An 18,700-nucleotide genomic window follows, 5' to 3' on the forward strand; every position below is an offset into this window, starting at 1 on the left:
GTGCGTGGAGGACCCGGCCCGGCGCGGACGCAGGGCTCCAGGTGGTGTCCTCAACACCACGTCATGCGGCCCTCTGGCCATGCGCACCACCTGGGCCCCTCCTGGAAATGCTGCCAGCAAGTCCCAGAAGCCAGACAGCAGCCAAGGGCTGCACAGTCACAGGAGCCCCTGCAGGGGTGAGGGGCGAGAGCCTGCGTGCGGGTCCACCCCAGGTCCACCAGGGATGGGCGCTCAGACGGGAAACCAGCGAGGTGTGAAATTAGCTGCTCCTCTAAATGGACGCCTTCCTCCCCTTCCCCTCCGGCGGAGAAGGGGCGGGTGCGCAGCCCGTCGGCTCCGCGGGGTGGGGGGACGCCTCGGGAGCAGCCCTGCCCTGGCTGCACGTGTGGGGAGAGAGCGAGGAGGTCCTGCTGCCCACGGGGCCGCAGCCGTCACTCAGGTTACATCCATCACCGGACACGGGGACGCCTGGGAGGGTTTGTGTCCCCGGGCAGCACCCAACACCCCCAGGAGGGGAAGGGGTGGGAGGGCGGTGCACCAGCTGCGCCAGCGGGGCTCCAGCAGGAAGAGACCGGTGCAGGAGGGAGGAGGGTGAGGGCAGGTGTGCGGTGAAGCGAGGCAAGCCCCTCCAAGCTGGCTCGGCCTCGGCGGACGAGGGGCACGGGGGAAGCAGTGGCGGGCTCAGCTCACTGCAGAGCCTGAGTCTCACTCTGGCGCGGCCCGGGGTCCCCCCGCTCAGGGGCACTGGCTGCTGGTGCGTCGGTGCCCAGACCAGCACCTGGCCCAGGGGAGATGCTCCAGAAGCTCCGAAGGGGCTCTGCCACCTGGAACGACGTTGTGCGTCCATGCAGCGTGTCCCATGGAGGCTGCTGGGCGCACGGCAGCCAAAAGGCCAGCTCGGCTCCTGCCCTCTCCGGGCTCACAGTCAGATGGGGACAAGCCACCCAAATCATGGAGTTTGGGACACAAGGAAGAAATGCTAGGGGCTGCAGCAGCATCCAATGAGGGCCCCAACTTGGGCAAGGGGTCCAGGAGAGATCCCTGTCCTAGGCAGAGACCTCTGCCCAAGAAAGGCGCAAGGAGCGAGAGCCCCCTGTGGGGGTGTTCTGGGCTTGGGGACACCTGCACCTGCACCAGGGCTCCAGGCTGGGCAGGGGCTGGAGGACGCAGGGTTGGCCCGGGGGGATGGGGACCCACTGAAGGCATGGGGGGGACGGTAGCACCACAGCACAGACACGCACAGCTTGGCCTTCGGAGCCCTGTCCCCTCCCAACCCAACTGACAGGAAGTGGGACAAAGGCCAGGAGAGGCGGTGCAAGCCAGGGCTGAGCTCAGGGCTGGGAAAGGGTCACAGCCGGAGCCCCTCTCACCAGTGGGTTGGAGGTGGGCTGGCAAGCTCAGTGGCCACATGGCGGAGGGCTGACCCCACAGGAGCTGAGCCTCCAGCCCATCAAGTCAGCAGGAACATCCCAGCTCCCAAGGGTGCTCGCTGCAGAGGACAGGCACTGCTCTGCCCAGTCTGAAGATGGGCAACGGACTCCCTGACACGCGTCAGACCCAGAGGACACAAGGCTCTCGGGCTCTAAGTGCTTGTTCCAGAACTGTCCAGCAATGGAGGGGGCAGCCCTGAGAGCCACAGGCCTATTCCCAAACAAGGAACCTCTGGAGTCCCTCCGATTTAAATCAGAGTCGTTAGGCGCCTGCCCGGCAGTCAGGAAACACACATTACAGAACGAAAAAGCTCGTTAACCAACAGACGACAGCACCACCGCTGAGGGACCGCGCCGGGAGCATTCAGTCCCCGGGAGCCCCAACACTTCCGCGCCCTCGGGCCTGGGTGTCACCCACACCTGCCTGCCTGCCCATCGGATGGATGGGGGCTGGACAGAGCAGGGAGACGAGGACAGGGTGGGACGCACAGGACGGTGGGACAGGTCCTCAAACTCGCCTCTGCACACACAGGCCCTCAGCTGGAGCTGGTCATGGGACCGAGGGCAGTGTCCAGGAGGGGACGCGAACAGCGGAGAGGCAGCCACCCGCCTGCAGGGAGGCCTCAGTTTCCACATCTGTGAAATAAGAACATTGAACAGGATCTCCAAGTTCCCCTCTAGTTCTGGGACCAGGTGCCTGACCCAGAGAAAGTTCCAGAATCATTAGCTGATAAACAAATCAGCAAAACAGTTACTACGTGAATTTGATGAGTCAGATGGCAGGGCACGTGGGAAAGTCAAGTCTGACACCAAAAGGCCCACTCTCTCCCATCAGATAAGATCCGAGCAGAGCCGGGGAGAGAAGGTGCTTCCCAAAGGGAGCCGTGGGCCCAAGCCAGGCACGGTGTGGGGCTCCTTCGGCAGGAGGCACCCCAGGAAACTTGCCAGCCTCCCTGGATTCCAAGACCACCCAGAGGGGGCTCCTGGACCCCAGACCAGGAAGCCAGGGCTCAGCTGGGTCTCTGACAGCCACTGGGGAAGGAACCCCCTCCCCCAGCCTTCCCTGGCACAGACAGCAGTCGTGCGGGGCCCTGCCTTCCTGAGCGCCCAGCGCCTCCTGACGTGGGCCCTACTTCAGCCCCAGGTCTACCCTCCAGCCCAGGCGGAGGTCCCAGGCCGGGCCCTGTTGGGGGCAGCTTCCCCAGGAGAGTCAGGCCAGCACTCCTCGCCCAGAGACCCCAAATCCCAGGCCCGGCCCCGCACAAGGCAGGACCAAAGCACCCCCTTCCCCGCCCAGGACCTGTGGCCCAAGAACGTGGGACAGAGCAGGGCTCCGCCATGAGCCGCCACGGCGATAGCCTCCAGACTGGCTCTGGGCCCACACCGTCTCCATGCCCACCCTCGAACCTGGGGCTGGTGCGGGGCCACGGGGCACGATCTCGTGACCCGCAGGGGTGGGAGCGGGAAGGAATAGCTGCTTCCTGCCCGCTCTGCCCCCGCCCCTGGCGACAAGCAAATGTGCAGCGTGTCCCAGTCAGGTGTCGTTCCCGTACCCCACAGCCAGTCGGGGTGGCCCGCAGCTCCCAGCCCAGGCTAGCGACCCTGGGACACCCCCAGGCAAGACACACAGAGAATTGGGCCTTAAGGAAAGGCCCCTCCAGGAGGAAACCAGCTCGGGCAACGACATCACTGTGCCCTCGCCCTCCTGGCTCCCTCCCCCCCAGCCAGCCAGCCCTGGGACCCCGGCGGCGCCAGAACCTACCCGTGCCCTTCAGTGGGGCGACTCACTGAAGAGTCTCACTGAGGAGCCTCAGCTCTGTGAGCCCCTTCCCTTCCCAGGCCAGGCCCGCCCAGAGCCCTGACAGGCTTCCCTGCCCAAGAGGGAAACAGACAGGGGCAGCCTGGGACTGGAGCACCAAGGCTGTCAGGGGACCTTCCAAACCCCAGTGGGAGCAGGGGGTGCAGCCCGCCCCCTGCTGCCACCAGGGCTCAACCCTAGCTTGTTCTGGACCCCAGGGCCATGTGGACCCCGCCCCCTCCTGGGATTCGGGTCACAAATGACTACTGGGTTTTTGACTGTCACTAGCAAAGTGAGTGAGGGGTCTTCATCCACCCAGGAAAGCTCAGCCCAGGCCGCTGATGGAGACAGGCCCATGAGCCACCTCCCCCAGGGTCCCACCCTTCGCAGCCCAGCACCTCCGGCGGACAAAGCCACACTCAGTGTCCCCTGAGAGGAGGATGAGGGGCTGGGGGGCTGGGGCCTGGGAGGAGGGCGGTGGCCCGGGCAGGAGCACCGGAGAGAGACTACAGGCAGGAGGAAGGGGAAGGAAGGCCGGAGAATAAAGTGCCCGTTGGGGGACGGGGCGGGGGGGGCATCACTGTGACTAATTAGCTCATCACTGCCGGATAATTATGTCAGGGCAGCCTCCAAAACACAAGAGGCCCCGGGGCAGCCCCGTTAGAGCCACCGAGCCTGCATGCCCTTACCAGGCTCTGCACGCCCTTGGGTGTCCACTGCTGGGCCTCAGTCTCCCCCAGTTGCATAGTGACGTCAGTGGCTTTCAAATTTGGCCCGAAGACACACTCAGATGGAGCAGGGACCCCCAGAGCCCAACCGAAAAGGCACACTCACCCCCCCCCAGATAACCAGGACAGCTCTTCAAGGCCATTTCTGCACCCCAGGCCTCACCCGGCCTCTGCCCGGGCCCCCACTCTCTGGCCACAGACCCTGCCTCCTCCCGGGCCTCACCCCAAGCTTCTCCTGAAACCAGGAGTGCTCAGTCAACGCCCCCGGAACTGCACGGGCCCCTCTGCCGTGGCCCGGGCGAGGGGGAGGCGAGGCCCCCGGGGGTGCCCTCTGCACCGCCTCCTTCCACCCGTCCTGGGACCCCCACCCCTTCCCGAGCTCACTATGACCAATCGCAAGGCTCCTGGCCCTCCACCCACCTGGGCAGCCTGCTTCCACACAGCGGCCACACCCAGACCTGCCAACACTCCCCAGGCGGCCGCTGCCGTCTCCCGGAGACCCCAGCCCTGGCTCAGGCCCGGCCCAGGAACGGCCTGTCTCTGGCAGGATGGAGCGCCCTGCCGGTCCCACTGACCACCTGGGCCGGGAGGCGGGTGGGGGACAGCCTGAGGCAGCACGGCTCTGCCCGAGCCACACCCGAAGCCAAGCCTGGAAAGCCGGATCCCTGGATTCCTGGAGAACTCTCAGGGACCGGACCTGTGGGTTCCCGCACACAAGGCGCCCACGATTCTCCAGACCTCGGACGGGTCCTCTGAGACCTCCCAGCTCTGGACCTCCCCACACAAACCCAGAATCCCTCCCTCACCTTCAGGCCTTTGCAGATGCTGTTCCCTTGTCTGGACCTGCCAGCGGTCGCTTCTTCCAGGAAGCCCTCCCAAAAGCTCCACCCCAGCCCAGGCCTAGGGAGGCCTTTTCACAGGATGGTAACTGCCCAGCTCCTACCCCTCACCCCAGCCATACTCCACACCCTCACCTACCTCCTGCCTAAACGTGGCTGCTGACGGGCCTCCTGCCCAATTCACCGCTCATCAGGTCAGGGTCCTCGTGGGGCAAGGACACCCAGGTTGGGCTGGGCAGGGCCTGCCGTCTCAGCTCGGACCAGGATAAGAGCTCACACTGGGCCGGGGACCTGGGCTGGGGCCAGCGCACTGGGACGGCCCTCACAGCAGGGACGCGGGGCCTCCCATGGGGACCACTGTGAAGGGGATGACAACCAGGGTCTGTCCATGAAGACACCTGGGAGCATCACACGTCATCCCAACCATGCCCCAGAGAGCCAAAAAGATCGCGGCCGCCCACGATCGGATCCCCGCCAGGTCCCCATGCTCCCCGGGGCGCCGTGGACAGCTCAGTCTCCCCCAGCTCTCCACTGGGTGGCCCAGGTCACAGTTGGTGTTTTCTGCCTCCTCCTTCGCTGTCACTTCTCCCTGAACTCAGGTTTGCCGCAAACTGTCCCCAAGCCCTTGTCCTACGATAAGACAGGTGAAGGGTCACCAGGGCAAACGGATAACCTTATGAAGAAACCGTGATTTGTACACACGTTTCTAAGGACATAGGCTCCGACCTGATGGAGGCCCTTTCTGCCCATTTCTGGCCCGCGTCTGTGTTCCAGAAGGTTCTGGCTCCCAGAAATCTGACTTCTGGTTAAGTAGGGCGTTTTCTACCTAAAATCCGCTCTTGATGGTGTACACCACAGCCACTCCCTTGAACGCCAGGGCCACGGGGGCCTCGGAAGCTGCCACCCTCCCCACTGACACGGCCGTGCCCGGGCCTGGGCTCACTGCGACCCATCCCAGCAGAGAGGCAGGGCTCTTCCACTCTCCACCCCACAGCCCTCCAGGGAAGCACCTGACAGGACAGTTATAGGGGCAGGGCCAAGGCGGGACCCAGCTCCGTGCAAAGCCCCCTTTCCCAGGACCCGCCAGGAGCCCAGCTGAGCAGACAGGCGGCAGCCACCCGCGCCCAGGCAGTGACCTCCGGCCAGGTTCTCCCCTCCACCTGGGGCAGGAACGAAACCCGTCGGACGGGCCCGGACACTCCTGCCCCCCGCGACTATCTGCTCCATCACATTTCTCCACCGCACCAAGCAAGCCATTGCGACAGGCTTGGGGACAGATAAGGAGACGCAGGGTGTGGGCTGGGGGCTGGGGGTGGAGTCTTGTTTTGTTTTGTTTCTGCCCTCGCTGTGCCTCCATGGCTCCCAGCCCTGCGCAGGGCCGGAGGCTTCCCGGGGGTGCCCCACAGGGGCCCAGGCACTGGCACCAGGGCGGCCTGCCTGCTGGGTGCTGGGCTGGGAGGAGACAGCTAGGGGGGCCCCCAGGGAGAGGCCCTCCGTCACAGGGTGGGGGCTGAGCTGTGTGCGGCAGGGGAGACGGGGGCAGAGTGACTGTAACCACCCCCCCCCCCCCGACAAAGCCACTCTTTCCCAACTGCAGGAAAAACATGCCACCAGCCACACTGTGACCCTCCCTTCCAGAAGGGCCGTGATGAGAGAGTCCACCATGCCCAGTCCGTGCCTCAAGGGGGTCCTGTCCAAGCCACTAACCAGGAGCACCACGGCCACGTGCCTGGCACCTGATGCTCTCAGGCCCTTCACAGGGGGAGAGGGAGAGAGGGACACGCGCCCTTGGGTGAGGCACTAACTGTCCCCCAGCCCTCCCTGGGTAGAGGGTGGTCCGGCCTAGCCCTCACGGGTGGGGGTCTGCACACAGTCGGAGTGCACACTGTGGTCTCTCGGCCCCGAGCCAGCCATCCATCAGGAATCTTCCTCACCAGCCTGGCCCGACTCCCACGTCCTACCAGGTGTGAGCTAGACAATTCTTTGCCGCTTTACAAAAACCCAAGGTAGGACGTTTTCTCCCATTTCCCTCTGGGGGAAAGAGAGGCTCAGAGTCACTTGCCCGGGCCTCTGCTCCCCGGTGGGGCGGGGGCGGGGGGGCGGTCACCCACAACAGCCTGACACAGTGCACAGGGCTGGGGGCCGGGAAGTCGGGTGGGGGTGCGGCCACTTCCCAAGAAGCAACCCCCCCCGCCCCAGCCCCCGAGGGTACAAGGCAAGAAACCCCAGCCCAGCAGGGTTCCTGCCCTCCCCACCAGCTCCCTGCGGGCGGCACAGCCCTGCCTCTCCTGCCTCTCTGGGGATGACACTGAGGCCCAGCAGCCACCCCACAGGGCAAACCCCCACTTCCCTGGAACCAGGGTGCCACAGAGCTTTCCAGAACACCTCCCGTGACGCCGGACGCCCGCGAAGCTGTACGCATGCACGGAGCCGGGAGGACAGGAGGGCTCCGTGGATGCAGCCCCCGTGCGCCCGTGGGCCTCCACCTGATCACATGTGGGGACCGCTAGGGAGCCCCGAGGAGCCCCAGCGACCAGGCACCGCCCCAGGGCCGTGGGTCTAGTGGTCTGCGGTATGGCCCGGGTCAGGGGCTTCACAGGGTCCTGCGATGGCCCCGATGCGGGGCCGGCCAGTGCCCGGCCGCCATGAACGGGGTTGATGCGTTCGCCCCCGCACCCCGCAGACAGCCCCAGCCTCGGCGCCAGGCTGCTCCCCAAGAGAGAACAGGGTGCCATTACTCAGCTCTGGCGGAGGGGCCCTGGGGGAGGCGCGGCAGGAGGCGATGGACCCGGGCCAGCCCCACATGGCACGTGTGTCCTCCTGTCCCGTCCTCCCGGCTAGACGCCACCCACCTGCCACAGCACGGCTCACTCTCAGGACCCAGAGTCGGCGCCCTGGCGCCCCATCCACTCCGCCACCCGGAGCAGGACTGCCGGCTGCACGCGCCTCTGCCTGCCCAGGTCGGCCGGGGTGAGGGGTTTATGGAGACAAGAGCGCTCAGGGTGCGAGTCCGGGCCCGGGGAGCGCCCCGCCCCCATCCGAGCTAGCGCCTCGAGCCCTCTCCCCCAGATGCAGGCGAAGCTTCCGTGCTTACCCTCGGCACGGCCTGTCGGGTCGCTCGGAGCTGCTCCGGGGCCTTGCCAACATCGCCCCGACCAACAGAAGTCAGGAATCACAGATCACAGGTGGCCTGACTTCCCCAAAAGGGACACCAGCCCTGTAAATGATTCCCGTCCCAAAGGCACCCCCTCCCTTCCCAAGGCCCGGCATTACCAGAGAGGACACCTCGAGCCTCCTGTCCAGAGACGGACCAGGAGGGGGCAGACCACCTGCGGACCCGGGGAGGGGGAGGCCCAGGCACCGCCTTCGGGAGGACAGGAAGGCTCAGCGCGCACCGGGGAAACACAGGCCCCAAGAAGCAGAGAGTGCATCCCTGGGCAAAGCCAGGCCTCTGGAAAGCCAGCGACGGTCTACTCAAAGGCAGGAACCCCCGCGGCTGGACCTCGAGGAGGGAGACCGGCCCAGCATGCACAGGTGTGAGCACACCTACATGCAGACAGAGGCGTGCACACGGGGCCGCGGTGTGCAAGCCCACAGCCCAGGCCCCGGGAGCTCCCGGGGCCCCCACAGCCAAGGGCCACCAGAAACTCCGCCTTCGCGGGAAATCTGAGAACACACACCCAGGAGCCCTCTGCCCATTTGAGAGAACAAGCACGATCTTCCCCGCTGAGCCTGCTCCGTGGGTCCCAGGCCCCCAGGCCCCCCAGCGACAGGCCTGCCCCTCCCGGTGCACAACACGGCCAGGGCACCACGCTCAGCCACCCAATCCACAGCACCCAGCCCCGTGTGCACTGCCCCGTGACGCCCGCCACAGAGAGCAGAGCAGAGCCCCCAGGGAGAGACAAAAAGGCAGGGAGGAGCTGGGACGTGTACTCACTGTCGTGCCCGTGGGGGAGAGAGCGAACGAGGGCGGGGGAGTGAACGGCGGGTGGGGGCGGGGGGGGCAGCGCACGGGCGGCACCTCGGTGACTTAGCTCCCACCTCCCCCCCGCCTGGAGAGGCCAGCAGAGGCCTCACTCACATCCCCGCAGGGAGCGGGGCACCCCTGCCTCACAGGTGACCGTGCCGACAGAGAGCAGGCCCCTCTGCGCCCTGCGGGAAGGGGACTGAGCGTGGCGCTGCTCCCCCGCGCTGTCGCCGCACGCCGGCCCCCAGCCAACCCCGCAGCACCTGCCCCTGGGGGAAGGGACGCCCCACATCCAGCCGGCCTGCGGAGCAGAGCTGCGGCGGCACCGTCAGCTCCAATGCCCCGAAGGGAAACAAGCGAGGCCCAGCAGGAGATGGCGGGAGGCTGGGTGGTCCAGACACTCGGCCTTGGGCAGTCTGCTGCCTGGCCAGTGGCCACTTCTGCCTACTGCTGGGCAGGAGTGAGACGGGGAGGGGCAGGGCAGCACTGCCAAGCCCTGCGCTGCCTGCCTGGGGGCCTGGAGTAGGGCCCCTGCACCCTCCTCCCTGTGGCCGAGGCTCCTGGGGCCCTGATGTGGCCTCTCAGAGCCCGGGGGACCTGGCAAGCAGCTACCACTGCCCTGTCCTCCTGGTCCAGCGCACCCGCCAGGGCTTCCAACACACCCACCCGCAGTGGCACGGGCCATGGGGGCCTGGAGGCCCGTGCCAGCCGGCCTGCCCGTCTTGTGCCAGCCACCTGGGCAGCCCCAGGAAAGGGCCCCTCCTCAGCCTCAGGGCCCAGAACACTGTCCCCTCGCCGCCACCAAGACTGGCCTCCCCCTCACACTGCTGCCGGGACCCTCGCAGGCCCCACGCTGTCTGCGGGGCCTCAGGGCTCCAGCCCCCCGGGCACCGGGCCGTGCAAACACAGCAGGGCTCCAGATGAGTGGGCAGCCAGACCTCGGCCACCAGGCCCTGCCCAGCCCCGCACGCGCACACGCGGAGATCAGACCCCCCCAGCCCTACACACACACACAGACCAGATCGCCCACAGCAACACCCACGCCTGCCCACGCCCCAGGCGCAGCCACAGCCTCTGCATGGCCCCCCCACGCCGGCTCTGACAAACCCTTCTGTGCCCCGTTCACCTCTCATTCTGAGGGTCAAAATTCACTCATGGCAGTCGATGGCTGATTACATCTCGACCTTAATGAAGGAAGGCTGCGGAGTGGCGTTTTAAGCCACAATGCCATTTCTAATTGACGTGCTCTGTCCCCAGGAGAAACACTCCAGCAGGCCTGACACAGGAGCGGCGCCCCGCCCTGCCCTCCCGGAGCCGCGGACGGCTCAGCTTCAATTTTTAATCCGTTGATGAAATATTCACGGGCTGGGGAGGGGCTCACATTTCCCGAGGTGTTGGATCCCTGCCCTCTCCAGGGGCTCCCAGGGCAGTGGTGGCCGAGTTTGGGGTAACAAAATCAGGGCAGGCCACAGGAACAGAGCCCACAGGGTGGGGCCAGACACCTGCCCCCCCCCGCCACAGCCAGCACCCTGCATGTCCCCAGGGCCACGGGTGCCTGCCTTCCCTGTGTCCCTGCTCTGGGTGCGTCGCGAACCCTGCTGCTGGTCAGGGGCCTCCGGTGGGTAAGTCCTGGCAGAAGGACACGTGGCCCAACGTCACAAGCCATGACCCCTGACCCCAGTCCTGCCGTGGCAGGACCTGCACTGCCGGTTCAAGGCTCCAGAAGGACCAGCCCTGTCCCCAGCACGCCACTTCCTAAGCAAAACGTCCAGGTGCCTGGCCCCTAATGCCAGGACCACCCCACGCGCGGGTACGCACACCTTGAGGCCACAGAAGCCTCTCTTGAAGGCTGAGTGGGCTGCCCCGGGACCCCAGAAGGGGACACTGAGGCAGGAGAGGAGTACTCTGCCCACCCTCACCGAGGAGCAGGAGCACGGCCAGGAGGGAAAGGCACGGGACGCCTGGCCTCGGACAAGTGCACCCTGGTCCTGTCACGGAGCCACCGCGCGGCCAGAGCCGACGAGGGGCGGCGCGTCAACGTCTGGCACAGGCCCAGGATCCCCAAATCCCTGGGAAGTGTCCCCGCATGCAACAACTTGCAGGGCGAGGAGGGCTGGCCCACCTCCCTCCCACCGCCGCCTCTCAGCAAAGGGAAAAACCGTCCCAAAGGCGCAGAAGCCAAGCGTGGCCAGGAGACCCCCACCCCGAGGAGGAGGAGGAGGAGGAGGAGGGGAAGGACAGGTGGAGCAGGGCCCCGGCCTCAGCCCCAGCTGGACGCCAAGAGCAGGGCTCCCCGCGCAGCAGTTGCCTTCTGTTCCCGCATAGATATGCAGTGAGCCAGGGACGGAGGCCACAATCGTCCCGGTGCCAGCGGGCAGGGCAGAAACCACAGGCCCCTAAGAGGGAGCCCAAGCCTCTCCGCAGGCAGCCCCCCGGGAGCCTCTAGCCGCCCCCATGCGGTCCCCACGGCTCTGCCCCCTCCTTTACCCAGAAGGGAACTGAGGCACGGAGGGCCGCCCAGAGCCCCAGCTGGTAAGTGGGGGCCTAGGCATGGGCCCAGGGGCTCGAGGCCGAGGCTGGGCTTAGTGCTCTGCTCCACAGCGCCCGTCCCCAGAGAGTCCCCGAGGCCCATCCCCTCTCCCTCCCCAGCCTCTCTCCTCGCTCCCCCCCCCGCGCTGGGTGAGCCGGACACTGCACAGCTGCCCCCACCCCCCACAGGTTGTCCTTGTCCGATCAAAGCACGGGGGCAGGACGCCTCCCAGGGTCTTGGGGCCGAGAAGCCCACCCGGCCCTCTGCTGGGCCTGCTCTTCCTGACCCCAGGCCTGCATGTGCTCTGGATGGGGGGGGGCTGAGCTAGGGTCCAGGGCGTGGCGAAGGACGCGCGGGAGGGCAGGCCGGGCCAGGAGGAGAGGGAAGAGCTGAAGGCAGAACGCGAAGCTGTCCACGCAGCTGCACCACCAGCAGCCCGCCCGCCCGCCCCCTGCACAGCCCCCCGGGGAGCGGCCTTTCCCCGCTCCGGGGACTCATGGACAGGCAACTGTAACTCCCAGCCCAGATCCTCTGGTCACCACCGCCAGGGGCAGGAACTTTGCCCCCAAGGGCACAACTCGATCAGCCCCAATAAATCTTGAAGAGGTCGAACCTCACCAACACCCGGCACCCCTTGGCCCCGGGGGCAGCCCGCCGGCTGAGGTCCAGCCACACACAGCCCACCCAAGCAGCAAGCTTTCCTTCACTCGCTCCCAGAGCCCCCCAGAGGCCCTGTCCACGCCCTACTGGTCATCGAGGGATGCCCTCCCTCCCCGCACACCAAACCTGGCCGTGCCCTGCACCCTGGTCAAGGTGCCCCTGGCCCAGAGCTGGCCTGAGCAGGGCCGCCGACTGTGCACAGGTGACCAAGCAGAGAGCCCGGGGCAACTGGGGGAGAAAGGCCCCCACAACCCAGCGTCGAGGGCGGTGGCTCCAGGCCCAGCTAGAGCAAGCAGGGAGCTGGGTCTGCAGCTCTAGCCAGACCTTTCCCCACTTCCACCGCCCCCCTCCGCTGCCAACCGTGAGCCCAGGGGCAGACCAGGTCCCTGCCGGGGCAGCAGGGCAGGGCCCAGTACCCCCCACCCACCCCCACCGCGCGCAGGCCTCCCTTCACTGGGTCCCCAACGTGCCCCCACCCCGGAGCCTCTCTCAGTGACAAGACACCATCACTGTCACTCACGCCCAGCGAAGCTGGTGTCAGGGGACAGACAGTTCCACTCTCACTGGGGACCATGAACCCCACAGGGACCAGCTGCCCCGCTGCATGTCCAGCATCCGGGAGGCGTTCTAGCGACTTCCACTGCCTGATGGCAGCCGAGGCACAGTCACGATGGAGCCCCAGGACCCCGGGAGTGTGCGGGTCTCACACACGGGAGTGCCCTCTCTCAGGAAGGGAGGTGACCATCTGAGAAGGAGTCCCCACGGTGTCTGAACTCTGCAGAGCTGGAACCACAGTGCGCGGCTCCCCCAGCCATGACCCGCGGCCACCTGCAGCAGCGCGGTCCTCCGACTGCCCGAAGCTCCGGGAGCAGCCCGGCCAGCCGCGCCCTCCCACGGACACGGTGCTCACCACGCCAGCAAAAGCCACAGTGATCCCCGCTGCCACCTGTCCTCACTCTCCGGCCCCCGTCGGCTGACAAAACACAGCCCCAAGAACATTCTGAGCTCGATTACAGACCCCGGAGTCGCACGTTTCTCCCTCAAGCCCGGACATCAGTCCAGTGTCCACGCAGCCCTGTACCACCCTGCCATCCAACTGCCCCGCCAGAACCCTGGACTCCACCCCTCCACACCCCACAAATGCACCCTCCCCCGGGGCCCAAACCTCTCGGGCAGTCCAAGGCCCCGGGACGCCAGCCTGGGCTGTCGCTGTGGCTCTCGCTGCGGCCAGGTCCACCAGCGCGCCCTGCTCCTCGGGGCCCCCGGGGACCAGTGTCTCCCCACCTCCACCAGAGTCCTTGGTCCCTGCGGAGCCCTGCAAGGGCTTCCCGCAGCTGTCAGGGCAGGCCCGGCAACCCCGCCCCCGCTGCGCCCCACCTGGCTTTTCCTCCCACCAGTCCTGCCCCCTGCCCCCACCTCGGGGCCGGACCCAGCATCTGCCCCGCACCGACCCTGGCAGCCCAAGCTCACTCCCTAGTCAGGGCCTTTGCACACACCGCCCCTTAGCCGGAACGCCCTTCCCCCACGGCTCTGCTCCCCGCTCACAAGCTCACCTCAGACGTCGCCCCACGTAGCCGGGACTTGCCCATGGTCAGCACAGGCCCCAGGCCATCCTAGCTGAGCCCCCGAGCTCCTCTGGAGACAGGGGTGCAGGGGTCAGAGGAGAGCCTCATCCCGGGCCTCCCCCTCAGCAGAGGCTCTGACACTCCGGCGGCGGCCCCTGGCACCCCGGCTCCCCGAGCATCCAGGCGGCGTCTGCCCTGCGCTGTCCGGCCTTCTGGGCTGACGGAGGCCCCAGGCTCAGGGGCGTGGAGACAAAGGCAGGCTGACCACCAGGAGCCCGCAGTTAATCTCGGTCAACACCACGGTGAGCTGGGCCGGCCTCCACCCCGAGATTTACATTTTTATTAAATCACAACGGAAAATTAGAAACATTATTACTTCCCTCAGTCTGTAACCCTTTATCTGCCAGGCTCTGCACCCAGCTGCCCATGCCATCTACCCCGGGGTGATTTCAGGGCCCTTCCCCATGGCTGGGATCCACCTCCACGGCCAGGGGCCCTCCCTACAAGGCCCAGGTACCTCCCCCATTGCCTGGGGCCCTCCCCCAAAGCCCGGGTCTAGCCCCATACCTCTCAAACCTTCCCCAGTGGCCTCAAGGCAGACAGCACCGCCCTCAGACCTCAGTTTCCCATCTCTACAAGATGAGAAGAGTCAGGAGTCGGCAGAGTGTTGGCCAGGCCCCCACTGTTGCCCTCCACCCAGACACTGCCCCGAGCAGCCGGGCCCCCAAGAGCTCTCGCTGCACAGAGCCCCGCAGTGCCACAAGGACCGGCCCCCAGAGGCAGCACCTTCCCCTCACCCCTCCCTAAGGTGCCCCACTGTCTCCACGAGGTGACCCACGGGAGGAGGCAGAGGACGGCAGCCGCAGGCCCCGAAGTGGGGCTCAGCCATGCCCTTCCTGCGCCTGCTGTGCTGAAGACGTGGGGACGCCTGCGGTGCCTGGGGCACCCAGAGTCCCAGAGCTCACACCCCAGCCAAGGGAACAGACGGGCGCCCCACAACAAACCTTCAGAGCGAAATGAGCAGGCTAGGCCGGCCGAGGGTGACCGTGGGGGAGAGGCCACAGTGGTGGGTGGGGGACACCCAAGTGAGATCCGAAGGGAGAAAACGGGGGCCACGGGCCAACGTAAGAAGAGCATTCAGGAGGCGGAGCACATGCAAAGGCCGTGAGCGGGGAGAGGGCTGGGACATTCGAGCAGCAGGAAGCAGATCGGCACAGCCTCCCCCGCAGGGACCAGCGCCAGGGCCAGAGCTGGGCCTTCACGAACCCCAAGGACCACGCCAGCAGGGGAGAGATCGGAAAGGGGGGGCACAGTCGGGGTCAAGTGTTTTGGAACAAGTGAGCACCGAGAGCAGGCCCTGTGCGGTCCCTGGCAGGAGATCACGCCGGGCCGTCGCCACACATGCGCCGGCCCCCAACACAGTCCCTCCAGGGAACGTGGGGAAAGGACACCATCCGATGCAGAAGATACTGGGCCTCAGGCGTGGGAAAGAGCCTCCCAGGGGCGGGGGTGGGGGGCATCTAGCAGGGCTTCCTGTAGGAGGGGGCACCCGGGCACAGCACGCAAAGCGGGAGCAGCAGCACGGCCGTCGTCCCGCCGTGCGGCGCCCACTCGTGCTTAGCTGTGCCAGCGCTGACCCAGATTTAGTCATGAATGAAGCGGGTGAGTCGAGACTAATTACTCTTCACTCTCCCTGGTCCTGCGTTGTGCACTGACGGTGAGTGGGGGCGACAGGAAAACCCGCACCACAATTGATTTCAGCTTTAACTGTTCTCTCCCTCCCTGCGCTTCCCCCACCCCGTACCCCCCAGGGAAGAACCTTTTTTAGCTCGTGTTTCACAAATATCTTCAGGGATCGAGGAGGCAGCGGGCACCAAGGGCAGGGGCGGTGCGGGGGGGCACTCAGCCATCAGACGCTGAACTAAGACCGGGCAGGAGGGGCCAGGCTAAGAACGCAGAAGGCGAGGTCCGAGCGACAGCACCGTGTACCCCTGCCCCAAGTGCGTGGTGCTGGACCCCGCTGGCCCGAGACCACCGGACCTGGGCGGAGGGAAGCTTCCCAGCCCCGGGCTCCAGACCCCGGCCCAGCCGCCTGCACGCCGGCCCTGGGGCGGGGGGGGGGGGGGGCCGGAGGCCCATAAGCCCACGACGTGCACCCACGGCCAGTTCCAGCCTCCTCCCAGCACGCGCGCCCGCAGAAGCTGGGGCAGCCTCAGGCAGTGCAGACACTGCCCCAAGACCCTGGCGGGGGCCGGTCTCCCCACCTGACCAAGTGGGAACCGGGGCCCTGGCCCCAAACCGACCAGGCACTCGCGGACAGCCCGTGGGGGCGTCCTCCGCCGTCTCCTGCACAGACGCTCTGCACTGGGGCCGCAGCCTCGGCGGTGGGCGGCGCCCTGTCCGAGGAGCCCGAGCAAAGGCCCTGTGAGTGCCCGCCCCCCCCATCCCCGCCAGGCAGCCCCCCCAGGAAGCCCTCCAGAAGGCTGGCCCCGGCTGGAGGGCTTCGGCACTCCCTTCCACAACCACATCCAACGGTCAGGCCCGCGGTGTCACGGAGGGAGGCCCCAGGCCCCAGGCTGCGACTCTGCCGGGGCGCCGGGACACCTCTGCCACCGAGGGGTGGCGGGACCCAACCCAGGAGAGCCCCTGGAGGACGCTGCAGCCACGGGGAGGGGACAGAGCAGGAGGCTGGCAGGTGAAGAGGAAGAAGCCAGCCTGGCTCCTGAGGACGGAGAGGTGCCCCGTGTGGCGGCAGGAGGGACGGGGTGGACGGGAGGAAAGCCAAGCCAGGAGGCACCGAGGACCTCATCCTGCAGGCACTGGGGAGCCGCAGAAAGTGGTGCACTGGAGAGCGAGGTCTGGGGCCGGGGGTGGGGAGACACCCCCCGACACACCCCCAGGCTGAGCCCAAAGCCCCGGTCCAGCCCCACCCCCAGTGTCTTACTGGGAACCCAGAGGCAGGAATCAAGGGCTCCACTTCCTACCTTGGAGAGAAATCTGGGCCCTGTGGCAGATGCCCAGGGTTGGGGTTTCTGTGGAGAAACCTCCGGTTTCCCCCACCCTGCGGCTGCTGAGTCAGGAGCACGGGGTGGGACCCAAATCACAGACCCTTCCAGCAGCACGGGCAGGAAGCCAAGTCCGCTGGCCCCAAGCCCTGCCAAGCGCCTACTGCATACCAGCCAGCTCCCAGCTGAGCCAGCCAGCTCCTGGCCCCGTGCCACAGCAGCGGCCCCTCCCAGGACCAGAAGCCACACCATCCTCACTCCTGGACGGGACCCACTTGGAGCTGGGGGAACCAGGGCCCAGGGTGCATGAAGGTGGCCTTGTCCGTGTGGGGCCCAGTCCCCTCCGGGGTATGGAGCAGATGGGGGTGGCAGGGACCTCAGAGGAGAGGGACACCCCGCTCAGGCCTGGGGACCAGCTTCAAGGGGACGGAGGCCCCATGGAATCAGGCTCAGGGACAGGAGAGCAGGGGGAGGTGGGCACAGCAGGCCGAGGGCATTGCCTGCGCAAAGGTCCAAGGTGGGCACGTGCAGGGCACAGCCCCCCCAGGAACTGCCACAGGGGCCCCCACGAGAGATGCCGCATCTGGGGTGAGAGCTGCCTGGGCAAGCCCACCCCACCGTGATGGGGCCGGGAGGGCTGGCACGGGGCCGGAGGGCATTGCAGGCAGGAGGGCAGAGGGCAAGAGGGCGGGGGGGGGGGGGGGGACGTCATATCTGCTGACCAAGCCCCCGCCCCCACCGCCCTGGGGGAGAAGCACTCTTTCCCACAGTTACGAAAGATCCTCTTTGCTTGAAGGAAGAAGGGGAACCCAGAATCACTCTACTCCAGGCCTCGGTTTTCATGCTCACTGAAGGTGGAGGCTGGTCCCCTGAGATCCAGGGGTCCCTCCCCGACAGAGCCAACCCACCCGGACACCCATCCCTATCCGGGACCCAGGGAGAGGCCCTCGAGGACTGGACAGGGAACGCAATGCCCCAGTCCATGCCAAGGCCAGACTGGGAGACAGGTCCCACTCCTGACCCTGGGGATTCCTGGTTCCCAGGAGGGTTCTGGAGCCGGCTGCCCCGAAACCACCCCTCCCAGGGGAGCGGAACTTTCACATCCTCCCCACGCTGCCCAGCCCAACACCAAGTACTCCCCACCTTCCAGGCGTCACTGGGCGCTGACGGGCAATCTTTCCCGGCACCAAAGCAAGAAACTCCTCTCCCCACTGGGCAGATGAGGACCCTGAGGCTCAGAGGGGCCCCCAGCCACCACTCCTACTCCTCCCTGCTCCCAAGCGAGAACTGACGGTCTGGCCCGACTTGGGTCCATCCTCACGCCCACCCCAGAGGCAAGGGGCATCGCCCCACTTCACAGACAACAAAGTCCGGGCTCCGAGAAGGAGCCGCTGGCCCAGGCCGCACAGTTGTGCAGGCCTGAGCACGAGTCCAGCCGCCCCCACACCCCGGAGCCACCCAACCCACGCAGGACTTCTGGGCTACGAAGAGGAGCCCCTCTGCCCTGTGATAACAAGGCAGCCCACCAGCCAGATGCTCCCTGCCCACACAGGCCACCTCCCAAGGGCAGGGCTGGGAGAACCCCCGTGAGCTGTGGGTCTCTCCAGGGAGGAGGCGGCCCCCCAACCCACCTCAGCTGCGGGATTGGGTGTCCCGGCCTGTGATCAAGGGATTGCCAACAATCCCGGCACCCACTCGTGCACACACGAACCACCCGCATCACTCACACCACGGGATCTGGGCAGAGGACTATGGCTGCCTGCTGTGCCCGCCGGAGCCAGCCAGAGCAGGAAGGGCCAGGAGGGAGCCCGGACGGGTTTGTCCCCCACTACCGCCCACCACCTCCTCGGGCCAGAAGCCCCCATCCTCTCCAGGCAGGCCTGAGTGCTACTGGAGCTGCCCGTGTCAGCCCGGGAGACCACACCTGGTGTCCTGCAGGCAATGGGGGTCCACAGGCTGGACCTGGAGCCCACCCAGCACTTCCAGGATGGCAGAAGGCCCCAGGGACCCGTGGGGCTTGGTGGGATGGGCTCAGGATCAACAGCTGCTTGGCCTCGGCCCTGGCCGCCGGTGATGGACAGACACACACAAAGTGGGCCCCGCCAGTGCAGAGTGGGCTGGACCCGGCCCAGATACCCTCACCACGTCTGTGCCCTTCGCCTGTCCTTGGGAGGCCCC

General features: G+C 66.9%; 1 protein-coding gene across 3 annotated transcripts in view; it reads right to left on the reverse strand.

Moving 5' to 3' along the window:
- RXRA (retinoid X receptor alpha) overlaps positions 1–18,700 on the reverse strand; it is a 91,060-nt gene that overhangs the window by 55,281 nt on the left and 17,079 nt on the right. Inside the window, exon 1 of one of the 3 annotated variants that reach the window (XM_046022600.1) lies at positions 13,506–13,663. The exons of the other annotated variants lie outside the window; for them this stretch is intronic. The gene's annotated coding sequence lies outside the window, so the exon portion shown is untranslated. Of the gene's footprint in view, positions 1–13,505; positions 13,664–18,700 lie in introns of those variants that run through there. 3 annotated transcript variants of the gene reach the window in all.

The sequence above is a fragment of the Meles meles genome, chromosome 11 (genome assembly GCF_922984935.1).
Source record: "Meles meles chromosome 11, mMelMel3.1 paternal haplotype, whole genome shotgun sequence".
NCBI lineage: Eukaryota > Metazoa > Chordata > Mammalia > Carnivora > Mustelidae > Meles > Meles meles.